This window comes from Nicotiana attenuata, chromosome 1 (genome assembly GCF_001879085.1).
Source record: "Nicotiana attenuata strain UT chromosome 1, NIATTr2, whole genome shotgun sequence".
In the NCBI taxonomy this organism is placed as follows: domain Eukaryota; kingdom Viridiplantae; phylum Streptophyta; class Magnoliopsida; order Solanales; family Solanaceae; genus Nicotiana; species Nicotiana attenuata.
The window spans coordinates 52670557-52685335 of NC_031989.1; positions in this window are offsets into that span (position 1 = coordinate 52670557).

The window sequence follows — 14779 nt, forward strand, 5'->3', positions numbered from 1 at the left end:
AAGGAATGGCGGGCAGAATTTCAGCATAGTGCCCATGATCATTGCTGAGATATACCGTGCCTTGGACAACTGTCAGCAACAGGGCAGTCATTTTGAGGGTTGCAACTTATTACTTCAGCTCTGGCTCATGGAACACCTCCAGAAAGGGGAATACCGACAAGAGATCCTACGCAGAGACTGGGATGATCACATCGCCTTCCACCAGCCAAGGCGTATGAATTATATGCCTAAAATGTTCGCTCATCCAGAGGACGCCCGAGGATGGGTAGAATTATTTGACAATCTGAAAGAAGACCAGGTGTAATGGATGGTCGAATGGTTCCCCACGGATGAGTTCATTGTTCGATCCCGAGGCGCACCATTTCTCATACTAATTGGTTTGAGAGGAACTTATCCTTACGTTCCTCTCCGAGCCATGAGGCAGGCTGGAAGAAAGCAAATCATACCAAGGTTCACAAAATGAGTCACTTCAGGGCTGATTTCCAGGACGATGATAGCCCTCACAGGTGCCAAGGTCAGCACTTTTGGCACTGCAAACTCATTTTGGGGAAAGAATCTATTGAGCCAGATAGGTATCACGCCGGTTGTGTGCCGCACTATTCGGGTTGGTTGGAAGACAATGGCATGTGTCAGCCCGGGTTCGCCCGAGGTCACAGAATTATCGACGAGCACGCTGAAGCACGGGTTAAGTATAATCAATTACGCAAGAGAATTCGAGAGTGTGAAAGTGAGCACCAGGAAATACAAGAAGCCCATCAGAAGTTGATCGAGGAGTGGAAAGATATGGTCGTCAGCGCCAACAAGCGACTAGGGTATTTGGAGCGGGGTCTAGTGGAACTGGAAGGAAAATTCATCAAGAGAATTGAAGATTGTCAAAACGCTGAAGGAAATGCAGGCGGACATCTGGCCCGAGCTTATTTGCTGCTAGACTACGCGAGCTGGTGAAGCTGTTCGAGGGAGACGAAGATGCCAAATCTGGGGAAGGTCCTTCTGGGACCAAGTAGTTAGGAGTCCTTTTATTCTTTATTTTTATGTAATAAGGCCAATGGCCAATACTGATATTTTACTTTCTATTATTTAGAGTCGTTTTGGATTCGTCTTATTTTTATCAATAAAATGAGGCATTTAGCATTATAAGTTCTCCAAAACTATTTGTCGCTAGGCCTATCTCGGGCACAACGAAGCACCAAAGCTAGGACGCAATTTACATTTTCGCACAATGTGTTTAAATACTGCAATATTTTTTTTCCAATAACCTGCACTAACTTATTACCTTTTGTTTTTCTTTTATTTTTATTCCCCTCCCCAAAGGTTAGTTCGTGCATTCTGGCATCATCGTCATACTCCACAAAATCCAAGGGCCCTCCACCTCCTCCTCCTCCGAGTCCTATGCGGAACAAGAACAAAGGTAGAATGGGAGATCCAAGCGCTAGAAAGGAGATTGAGATTCCTCAGGGTACCCCAGTTGCTAAGGAAACTGCTATCAACTGGAGCAAAAACTGTTGAAATTCCGAGAAGAACTGGATCAGGTTCGGAATTTGGCAAACCTGTCATTTTCTCTCACCGCTCCTGATGTCAACACCTAGAATCCCGCACCTCCACAAAACACCCCACAACCACAGATACAACCTACTCATGCTCAACACTGACACACATGCCACACTCCCAACAACACTCCACTACTCATTCCCGATCCACTGAACACCACAAATGACCATCTCCACAACACTCCTATTTACGTGGATATTGTACCCCATTATACTCAACCAATCTCAAATGCACCTGAGTCTGATGACAAAGACTATCAGGAACTTAGCGGCAGAACTCAAGAAATTAACCGGCCGAGTCCAGGGCGTGGAAGGTAACAAAGGTATCGAGGGGTTAAATTATGAAGACCTCTGCATTCAGCCAGATGTTGAACTTCTGGAGGGGTACAAACCTCCCAAGTTCGAAATGTTTGATGGAACAGGAGATCCCAGAGTCCACCTGAGGACATATTGCGATAAACTGGTTGGAGTCGAAAAGGATGAGAAGATCCGTATGAAGCTCTTCATGAGAAGTCTGAAGGGAGATGCTTTATCCTGGTACATTAGCTAGGACCCTAAGAAATGAACAAGCTGGGTAGGCATGACCTCGGATTTCATGGATAGATTCCGATTCAATACAGAGAATGCACCGGATGTATTCCACATATAAAATTTGAAGAAGAAGCCCACTGAAACATTCTGCGAGTGTGCTACTCGTTGGAGGTCAGAAGCTGCAAAGGTCAGACCGGCCCTAGAAGAAGAACAGATGAATAGATTCTTCGTCCGGGCCCAGGATCCCCAATATTACGAGAGGTTGATGCTGATCGAGGGTCAGAAGTTCTCCGATATCATCAAACTGGGAGAAAGAATCGAAGAGGGCATTAAGAATGGTATGGTTACTAATCTCGAAGCATTATAGGCCACCAATAAGGCTTTACAGTCTGGTGGAACGTCCAAGAAGAAGGATGTGAGTGCCGTAACGGTCGCACAGGGAGCCAAATCACCACCAAAATACCATACCTACCCATCACCTTCACTTACATATCAGCCCATACCGAATTACCAAGCACCCGCACCCTCCTATCAAAATCTACCTCCCGTTTACCAATCCTCTCCACCTCTCACATATCAACCCACCTCACCCAGATACTCTCAACCAGCACCCGTTTATCAAGCTTATAATGCTCAACTCACTCACTACCAATCACCTCCCACCCGTTAGAATTTCCCTAGACCCAGGCCAAATTTTGACCGCAGACCTCCCAGACAATACACAGCCATCGCTGAACCAATTGACCAGTTATACGAGAGACTTAAAGCCGCTGGTTACGTCACTCCTATCCCAGCCAAAACTCCAGAAAATCCTTCCCAGTGGGTCAACCCCAATAAGACCTGTGCGTATCATTCCGGCATGAAGGGACACACCCTTGATGAGTGTCGCTCATTGAAGGACAAGATTCAAACCCTGATCGACAATAAGGTCATCATAGCAAAGGAGCCTACTCCTAATGTTCACAACAAACCTCTGCCTGACCACAAAGGTGGAGACATTCACATGATCGAGATTAAAGATGACGGGGACCCCAAAGGGTCGATAGGTTTGATTGCTGAAGGTGATGAACCAAAAAAACCAGCGATTAAACTTAACCCAATTGTTGTGCAGAATCAGCCCTCCAAGTACAATGAAGTAAACATGTCTATACCCCTCGAATTTGAAGCACCTCCTTCTGCAAAGGCGTCCGGCCCAATCGAGCTTTAATTTGGAGTTCCAAAAGCACCTGCACCCTTTGAAGTTGTTGTGTTACCACCAAGGGTACCTATTCCTGTGACAATGTCAAACATAACACCGTTCCACTCAAATGCCATACCATGGGATTACACTGCCGAAGCTAGGAGGAAAGGGAAGACCAAGACAGGAGAAACAACTACTGTGCAAGGAATGACCAGAACAGGGAGGGTTTACACCCCAGAACACTTAGCTCAGTCCAGTAAGCAAGCCTCAGGACGGCCTATTGAAACTGGGCCCGACGATCTTTGGAGAAAAATACAAGCTAAAGAGTACTCGGTCGCTGAGCAGTTGAACAAAACACCAGCACAGATCTCTATCCTAGCTCTTCTACAGAGCTCTGAGCGAAGCTTATGTGCCCAGCAATATAACCGGAGGTGAAATGGAAAATATGGTAGGGCAAGTGCTGGAGAGCCATAAAATCACCTTCCACGAAGATGAGCTGCCGCCGGAAGGATTGAGCCACAACAAGGCAATGCACATCACCGTGCAATGCGAGGATTATTTCATCACTAGAGCCCTGATCGATGGAGGATCCAGCCTCAACATTTGTCCACTGATAACTCTCAGAACTTTGGGAAAAAGCCTACACGAGATCAAAGATGGGGCTATCAACGTCAAGGCCTTCGATGGGTCCCAGAGATCTACTATCGGAGAAATCAGCCTATGCTTACAAATGGGGCCAACATGGTTCGACATCCCGGCAAGTGATAGACGTCCCGGCATCCTACAACCTGCTGTTAGGACGAACCTGGATCCACGCCGCGGGAGCCGTAGCATCGACCCTGCATCAGGCAGTGAAGTTCGAATGGAATCACCAGGAGGTAATTATTCATGGCGATGGTAGTAACCCCATATATAGTCGCCAGACCATCCCAATGATTGGAGGCAGAAGGAGAATAGAGTCAACGCTGTAGATAAGGATAAGTGGTGGGATAACAAGATCGAAAGTATCTTGAATTGGTGTGGGTACGAGCCTGGAAAGGGGCTAGGTAAAAACCTCCAGGGGATCACTAAGCCCATCAAACTAAAGAAGCATGGTACTACATTTGGCTTAGGGTACGGTTATACTTGGGAAGAATTCCAGAGTTGGTCGCCACCATGGCGCGGCCCCTACTATCCATTGGAGCTTCCGATACCTAGCCTGGAGCAAACCTTCCAACCAGCAGATACTATATATGGGTCAGAGGAAGATGAAGCGTTGGCAGCCATGAAGAATCTGTTTCTGGAGGATGATGATATGGACTGATGTGTTCTTTTCGAGGAGGAAGGGGAGGAAGGCCCTTCCATACAAGCGGTGAACCGAGGAGACCGCCTCAGCAATTGGTCAATTAGAACCGTCAGGGCCCGGAAGGCTTTGGGGTAGTAAGGCTAAACAAAAGCACCATGCATCTCATTTTATTTTACTAGTTGATTTTCTTTCCGCATTGTCTTTAATTTCGAAAAGAGCTCCGATGTTTCAAACAATTATGAGTTTAATCAAAGCATTTCAGTTTATTATATATCTTGCTCTTATTATTTTCTCTATCATTTACTCTATTTTTACACAGCATTACTATTACTTACTTTGATGATGAACCAACGATTGTGACTTGCAACGAAACAACGCAACAAAAGGACATAGACTCGGAAGAAGATGAAATACCTGAAGAGGTCATCAGAGAAGTTGAGGATTTTGAGAATAGACCGAAGTCTAACCTGGAAGAAACTGAGGTCATTAATTTGGGAGATACAGTAAATGTCAAAGAAACTCGCATCAGTGTTCACCTGTCGCCATCAGAAAAGGAAGAATATACGGAATTTTTGAAGGAATATGAGGACATAATCGTCTGGTCGTATGATGATATGACTGGTCTCAGCACGTCTATTGTAGCTCACAAACTGCCAACAGATCCAGCCTGTCCGCCAGTAAAACAGAAGCTCAGGAAATTCAAACCCGACATGAGTTTGAAAATCAAAGAAGAGGTTACTAAGCAAGTCAAAGCCAAGGTTCTCAGGGTAGTGGAATATCCAACATGGTTAGCCAACATCGTGCTAGTACCAAAGAAGGACGGGAAGGTTAGAATCTGTGTCGACTACCGGGATCTTAACCGGGCCAGTCCCAAAGACGACTTCCCCTTGACAAACATACACATTCTTATCGACAACTATGCCAAGCATGAGTTGCAGTCTTTTGTTGATTGTTTCGCCGGATATCATCAGACATGGATGGATGAGGAAGATGCAGAGAAAACGACTTTCATCACGTCGTGGGGGATGTATTGTTACAAAATGATGTCGTTTGGGTTGAAGAATGCCGGTGCCACCTATATGAGAGCCATGACTACTATCTTTCACGACATGATACACAAGGAGATTGAGGTATACGTGGACGACGTCATCGTCAAATCCAAGAAAGCCACAGATCATATGGAAGAATTGAGAAAGGTCTTCAACAGATTGAGGAAATACAATCTGAAACTAAATCCCGCCAAGTATGCATTCGGGGTTCCTGCTGGAAAATTACTGGGTTTCGTCGTGAGTCGTCAAGGAATAGAATTGGACCCATCAAAAGTCAAAGCCATTTAAGAATTTCCACCGCCAAAGAACAAGAAGGACATGATGAGTTTCTTGGGAAGACTCAACTATATCAGTCGGTTCATAGCTCAGTCCACGGTCATTTGTGAACCCATCTTTAAAATGTTGAAGAAAGACGCTGCTACTAAATGGACTGACGATTGTCAGAAAGCTTTTGACAGAATCAAGGAATACCTGTCAACGCCACCAGTCTTGGTTCCGCTCGAGCCAGGAAGGCCTCTATTGCTTTATCTCGCGGTTTTGGATGGAGCATTCGGTTGTGTTCTGGGACAGCATGATGAAACGGGGAGGAAGGAGCAAGCTACCTACTATCTCAGTAAGAAGTTCACCCCGTACGAGGCCCGGTATTCTTTATTGGAGCGCACCTGTTGTGCTCTAACTTGGGTAGCTCAGAAATTGAGGCATTATTTCTGTGCCTACACTACTTATCTTATATCAAGGATGGACCCGCTGAAGTACATCTTCCAGAAGCCCATGCCCACTGGCAAGCTCGCCAAGTGGCAAATCTTGCTAAGTGAATTCGACATTGTTTACGTGACTTAGAAAGCAATCAAGGGCCCAGCCATAGCAGATCACCTTGCCGAGAATCCTGTTGGCGGAGAATACGAACCTCTAAAGACGTATTTTTCTTGACGAAGAGGTGTCCTTTGTAGGAGAATATATTGCAGAATCCTACGACGGTTAGAGGTTGTTTTTCGACAGAGCCGAAAATTTCAAAGGAGTTGGCATAGGAGCAGTCCTGGTATCAGAGACCCGCCAGAATTACCCGGTATCCGCAAAGCTCAGGTTCCCTTGCACAAATAATATGGCTGAATATGAAGCTTGCATCCTGGGGCTCAAGATGGCCATCGACATGAACATTCAGGAGTTGCTAGTGATTGGGGATTCAGACTTGCTCATACATCAGGTTCGAGAAGAGTGGGCAACCAAGATTTCTAAGATACTCCCCTACTTGCATCACATCCAGGAGTTGAGGAAAAGATTCACAAAGACAGAATTTTAGCACGTCACCAGGGTGCAGAACGAGTTCGCTGACACATTAGCTTCTCTGTCATCCATAATCCAGCATCCAGACACGAATTTCATTGATCCCATCCCAGTAAAGATCTATGATCAGCCAGCTTAATGTGCTCACGTTGAGGAAGAAGCAGACAGAAAACCGTGGTTCCATGACATCAAGGAGTACTTGACAACGGGAGAATACCCAGAACTTGCAAACTCCACTCAGAAGCGCACACTTCGGAGGTTATCCAACAACTTCTTTCACAGTGGGCGAATCATGTACAGGAGGACTCCCGATTTGGGTTTACTAAGGTATGTCGAACAAAAGAAGCATCCAGACTATTGGACGAAGTGCACGCAGGGACCTACGGGCCGCACATGAATGGTTTTGTCTTAGCAAAGAAGATACTCCGAGCAGGGTATTTTTGGATGAATATGGAAACAGACTGTATCCAGTATGTTCGCAAGTGCCATCGCTGTCAGATACATGCAGACATGATAAAGGTGCCTCCTAGCGAGCTTACTGCAACAAGCTCACCGTGGCCATTCGCCTCCTGGGGAATGGATGTCATCGGACCTATCAAGCATGCCGCATCAAACGGGCACAGGTTTATCCTAGGGGCAATTGATTATTTTACCAAATGGGTTGAAGCAGCGTCATACAAGGCAGTGACTAAGAATGTTGTGGCGGATTTCGTCTGTGACCGTATTGTTTGCCGTTTCGGAATTCCGGAATCAATCATCACTGATAATGGTTCCAATCTCAACAACGATTTAATGAAAGCAATGTGTGAGGCATTCAAGATCAAACACAGGAACTCCACAGCCACTGGCCTCAGATGAATGGATCTGTAGAGGCAGCCAACAAGAATATCAAGAAGATACTAAGGAAGATGGTCGAAAGTCACAGACAATGGCATGAGAAGTTATCATTCGCTTTGCTGGGATACCGCACCATGGTCCGCATATCGACCGGAGCAACTCCCTACATGCTGGTTTATGGAACAGAGGCGGTCATCCCCGCCGAGGTAGAAATTCTCTCCTTGAGAATCATACAAGAAGCAGAGTTGGATGACGTAGAATGGGTAAAAGGTCGCTACGAGCAGTTAGCCCTTATAGATGGGAAAAGGATGAATGCAGTTTGCCACGATCAGTTGTATCAGAACAGAATGTCCAGAGCCTTCAACGAAAGAGTTAATCCAAGGAAGTTTACACCCGGGCAGCTGGTGTTGAAGAAACTATTCCCACATCAAGATGAAGCCAAGGGGAAATTCTCTCCCAGCTGGCAAGGTCCGTACATGGTTCACCGGGTTTTAACTGGAGGAGCCCTCATTCTTGTAGAGATGGACGGAGAAGTTTGGCCAAAGCCGATCAATTCAGATGCAGTGAAACGATACTACGTGTAACCACGTATGTTTCCCTTTTTGATGTAATTTGAACTACGCCTGACCTGATTCTCGTTTAAGAGGGGATACGTAGGCAGCCCTATGGGTTCAGTCACAATTTAATAAAAAAATTCATTTCCCCATGCTATTGGAACTGGGGTAGAATTTTGAGGAAGGACCCTCAAAATTCCGAAGTTAGTTTTCAGCCAATCATCGCCAGGAATGCCAACTCAGTAAACTGGGGCAGAATTTTGAGAAGGACCCTCAAAATTCCGAAGTTGATTTTTCAGTCGTTCAACGCAGCCGTCAGAAGTGCCAGCCCAGCAAACTGGGGCAGAATTTTAAGGAGGACCCTCAAAATTCCGGAGCAAGAAAGGTTGCAATGTCTTGAACCACGTCGCAGTCGTTGGTTCATCTAAAGAAAACCATTTTCCTACTTACGCTATATTTACTAAATCATGCGTAATTGTTGTTCGAATTGCTGCTGTTTAGCGACGCTACCCCAACGATACGCAGCGCCGTAAGCCAGAGGAAAACGAACTGGCCTTTCCCCCCTTTTAAAAAACTCACGATTTTTCTTTGGATGCAGGCACTCGACTTACAATATTGTTAGGAATATTTACGTACGCATACTTTCTCAAAATGCAACTTCTCAGAATCATCACTTGTTCGCACACAACCTCCCCAGCAGTCACGATATCATAATCAGCTATCAGCAAAGAAATCTCACTACTATCTGTCTTTTATTTTTCTTGCATTGCATAAGGCTACGTTTCTGCCTTTCGAGACTAAGCATTGTCTCCATCTGCATTTTTTGCATTGCATAAGGCTACCTTTCTGCCTTTCGAGACTAAGCATTGTCTCCATCTGCATTTTTGCATTGCATAAGGCTACCTTTCTGCCTTCCGAGACTAAGCACTGTCTCCATCTGCATTATTGTATTGCATAAGGCTACCTTTCTGCATTCCGAGACTAAGCACTGTCTCCATCTGCATTTCTCTGCATTGCATAAGGCTACCTTTCTGCCTTCCGAGACTAAGCATTGTCTCCATCTGCATTCTCCTGCATTGCATAAGGCTACCTTTCTGCCTTCCGAGACTAAGCATTGTCTCCATCTGCATTTCTTGCATTGCATAAGGCTATTTTTCTGCCTTCCGAGACTAAGCATTGTCTCTATCTGCATGGCTGAAATATCGCCAACTTTGTTTAAATTCCGCATCGGCTGAAATATCGCCAACTTTGTTTAAATTCCGCATCGGCTGAAATATCGCCAACTTTGTTTAAGTCTTGCAATCGGCTGAAATATCGCCAACTTTATTTAAATCTTTACATGGCTGAAAGATCGCCAACTTTATCTTGCATGGCTGAAAGATCGCCAACCTTTATTGAAATCTTGCATGGCTGAAAGATCGCCAACCTTTTATTTAAATCCTGCATCGGCTGAAATATCGCCAATTTTATTTAAATCTCGCAACGGCTGAAAGATCGCCACTTATATTTTACATCGGCTGAAAGATCGCCATTTATATTTATACTTTACATCGGCTGAAAGATCGCCATTTATATTTATACCTTACATCGGCTGAAAACATCGCCAAATCCTGCATTTCATGGGCTGAAAGATCACCAAAATTGTCCAAAGGCGTCATTGTTCGGAGGCACCATTTTCATAGCCCGAGAACGCCATGCCATGGCCTGAGGACCCTTCTTTATCTTTTGCATATCATTATTCAAAGGCATCATTGTTCGGAGGCACCATTATCATGGCCCGAGAACATCATTTCATAGCCTGCGAATCCTCCATTATACGCTTCATGGCCCAGGACGTCATGGTCTGAGGACGTCATCCTACCCGTCCAAAGACAACATTCATGGTCCAACGGGAACTTGCATCACGTTTAAACTTATGCACGATATGTTCGTATTGCTTATTCGCAGGTACACCGGCTAGCAACGGCCATCACAGCAGGAGCGATCTCGCTCCGGTTCCCGCAGCCTATTAATCCCTGACCATCCTTCCCGACCCGAATATCGCACCTGTCTTTCGAAATCTCCATCGGCATATTCCGCCAATGGATCCTTGAACTACATATGGCCTGATTCCTGTAAGACTAGGGATATGTAGGCAGCTCAGGAGCCAGAGCTCGGTCAAAATCTTTCAATCGTTTCCTTCGGTTAAAATTAGCCATCATATCTTTACTCGACAACTCTTTCATCCTTCTCGGGTAAAGAGGGGCAGCTGTTGATACCCAATTTTTCCCTACATATTTTTATACTCAAAATATTCTCAAAATAGCATGTACATGCATATATAAGCATGCCCAAGAGTTTTGGTATTTTTTTCTTTATTTTTTAAAGATTTTAAAATCAATTTAGTGTCTATTTTAATAGTACAAAATTCAATAATTATTCCCAAACTGGCATTTTTGGTGAATAATTTATTTTTATTCTCATATTTACACCGAGATATAATTAAGGTAATTTTTTGCATATTTTTACACATTTGNCTGCCTTCCGAGGTTAAGCTCTACCTCCACCTGCATGGCTGAAATACCGCCACCTCTATTTGCATCGGCTAAAATATCACCACTTTATCTCTCTTGCATGGCTGAAATACCGCCACCTTTTACTTACGTCTTGCAATCGGCTGAAATATCGCCAAACTTTATTTAAATTCTACATCGACTGAAATATCGCCAGTTCATATTTAAATCTCCATCATCATCTATACCTATGCTTTCTGTCAGCTGAAATATCGCCATTTTACTTTTTATATCGACTAAAACATCGCCTGTTTTATTTAAATTTCTGTCAGCTGAAATATCGCCATTTACATTTTTTGCATCAGCTGAAACATCGCTACTTTATTAAATTTCTGTCGGCTGAAATATCGCCATTTACATTTTTCTGCACCGGCTGAAATACCGCCAAATCTTGCATTGCATCGGCTGAAATACCGCTAAATTGTCCGAGGGCGTCATTGTTCGGAGGCATCATCTTCATAGCCCGAGAACACCATGCCATGGCCCGAGGACCCCACTTTATATCCTACACATCATTATTCAAAGGCATCATGGTTCGGAGGCACCATTATCATAGCCCGAGAACATCATTTCATAGCCTGCGAATCCTTTATTTTGTTCTTCATGGCCCAGGACGTCATGGTCTGAGGACGTCATCCTAATCGTCCGAAGACAGCATTCATGGTCCAATGGGAACTTGCATCACGTTTAAATTTATGCACAATATACGCCCGTATTGCTCACTTGCAGGTACACCGGCTAGCAACGGCCGTCTCAGTAGGAGTGATCCCGCTCCAGTCCCCGCAGCCGATCAAGTTTCAAAATACCTCTTGCCCCTTAAACATCGTGTCCGTCTCTTTCGAATCTCCATCAGCATGTTCCGCCAATGGTTCTTGAACTACATACTGCCTGATTCTTGCAAAACCAGGGATATGTAGGCAGCTCAGAAACCAGAGCCCGGTCAAATTCTTTTCAAATCGCCGCTTCCGGTCAAAATTGGCCATCATATCTTTACACGACAACTCTTTCATCCTTCCCGGATAAAGAGGGGCAGCTGTTGATACCCAATTTTTCCCTAAGTATTTTTATACCCAAAATACTTGCAAATAGCATATTTGTGCATATATAAGCACACCCAAGAGTTTTGAAATTTTTAACGATTTTTAAACCGATTTATTGCCTATTTTAATACAACAAAATCCAATAATTATTCCTTAAATTATCATTTTTTGGTGAATAATTCACTTTATTCTCATATTTATACTAAAATATAATTAAGGTAATTTATGCATATTTTTACGAATTTATTTGGTATTTTAAAGCTAAAATTGCATACAATTGCAATTATAGCCTATTTTGTGATTAATAGCATTTTATAATTACAAAATTAGTTCCAGTATTTTTAAGTTAATATTTATGTGATATTTGTGTACTCAGTATTTTTAATTTATTTTTAAAAACCATATTGCCATTTTATAAAATAAAAAGGGAAAATTGGCTATTTAAAATCTAGCCTCAATTTCATTTCAAATACAGCCCAAATTGGCGCCCCAATTCAAACCTAATTACGCGACCCAATTCCATTTGGACCCGACCCCTATTCCAATTGCCCAAACCCGCCCATTTTCTTTTAAAATCTGAGCCATCGATCATTTTTGATCAACGACCCAGATTCCTTCTTTCCTTTTTAATTCCAAACTACCCCTAAACCCTACCCCATTCTCTCAGAAACGCCGCCTCTAATTCCCTCTTCTCTCAAACGCTCTCGAACTCTCTCGAAACCCTAGTCGCTCTCCGATTTTCAACCCCAAATCCACCGGAGTTCATGGCCGCTCAAGCCATGGACGACCTATACTCACCTTCTATTGCTCTCACATGCCTGATACCTGAAGGTTCGATGCCAGGCTTCGAGGACCTTCGCTCAGACCTCCGTCGATTCGAGGTCTCCGGCCATCTCCGGCCTTGTTCTGGCGTGTCTTAGCCTCCTAAGCCTGGTTCCGACCTTATCAACTCCAGATTTGATCTTGTTTCTTCCAAGCCTTTCTTGTTTCTAGGGTTCTCAGAAAGCCTAGCCTATTCGAGGTTCTTTTTCGTTTATTTGTTTGGATCTGTGCTCGATCTGTGCTATATGTGATGTTTTAAGCGTTTTCCCAATTTTCCTTTTTAAAATCTTTTGATTTCAAACTAGGGTTTCTAAGTTTGTTTGTTAAGTATTTCGTTCGATTCATCTGTTTATCATCTCTAAGTCAGATTGGTGTTGAAAACCTGACTTTTTTTGGAGATTTGTTTGAGTTTCTGAGTCTATCTGTTTGATTTACTTTGTTTGCACCTGTTCAGTTCTAAACTCTACCGATTTCGAAAACCCTAGCCCTTTGGGGTCTATTCGAGTTCTTGAGTTTGTTTGTGCAATTCGCCTGTTTGAAATTGCTCCTTCACTTCAGCATATCGTTTCCTTTATGTGATTACTTTTTGAGTTCTTGATATCTGCTAAACTCGACTACTTTTTCAGAAAAGTTTTTCACTTGACTCTTTGCATGCTTCTAATCTTTCTCTCTATTTACTAAGCCAATGAAACTTGACTTACGTGACTATCATGCTATTACTGTATGTTGTTTCTTCTTGCCATAGCTTGGCCTCACATGTCTATTACTTGTGCACTTCATTTATATACTGAGTCCCTTCTGTGATTGATTCTCAAACTCGTGATTGATTTTCAAAACTTTTCCTTTGTGAAATTCTGATTTTTACTCGCCCGTTAAGGGGTAATTGATTCTTTCTCTTTGTTGGGCCTTACCAGATCCTTTCCAAAAATAATTACATTCCTGTACTTAGACTTAATCCCTTACCATATGATTTTACTGCTCCTTTTATGGCAACAATCATTCCGCTTACAAATTGATTTTCTTTCCTTACATTAATCCTGTTAGTGTCCGTTGAGCAATAATCCCTTGATTAAAGGGAAGTCTTGTGTTAATTGATTCTGACTTGTGATTGTTTCCATGTTTGTGTTAAAATTTTATTATTACCTTACTCTTCACTCGTTTTCAAAAACTATAAATACCCTACTCTCTTTTCTTTGAACACACGAACAACTTGAGTTCAAAATACACACTTACACTTAAAACTCTCTCTTTCTTTACTGCTACTTGTGTTGTTGCTTTGTCTAGCCGGCTGAAAGCCAAGGCTAGACTGTGGACTCTTGTTTGCTCTACCTTTTCTGCACTTTGCTTCTCTACTGGTATGTCCTAGTTAATTTACAAGCCTCAACAACAACATGTTTTCTTTAATTGCTCCAGTTTTTCATTCCTGTCTACTTCTACTCATGTTTCTGCAGTCAAGATACGATACTAGCATGCTAATATGTTCTCTTTCCCTTATAAATTAATGTTTATCTATGTGTGCACTCTGTTAGTCATTTGTTATTTACTTGCTACCTTATGAATCCCAAACCCCTGTATCCCCCTTATATGCTTTAAGTTATGGTTCAGAAACATGGCAATATTTGAAGTTATTGTCCGTGGATATGAATTGGACCCTTTGGGCCCTAAGCTTTGTCAGTTTTCCCATCCCTATTCCCTTATTGTGTGTGCTGAGTAACAGCTTTGGCCTGGTAGTATTCTAGTTATTGCTCAGGCCATAGCTTGACCCCCAGTAGGTATTTACTCTCTAAATGTTTGTGACGACCCAAAGGGTCATCACCTGTATTCCTACTCGCTCTGTATTTCTGAGGCCGTAAAAACCTCACTTGGGGGTTGCCTCGAGTTTGTGTGCGCAGTCCGGGCGCGTAGACGGAACGTTTAAATATGAATTTGTGAGAAAAATAATAAATTCTGATGTTTTAATTGATTAAGTTTGACTTTGGTCAACGTTTTGGGCAAACGGACCCGGACTCGTGATTCGACAGTCCCGGAGGGTCCGTATGAAAATACGAGACTTTGGGGTGTGCCCGAAATCAAATTCTGAGATCCCGAGTCCGAGGAA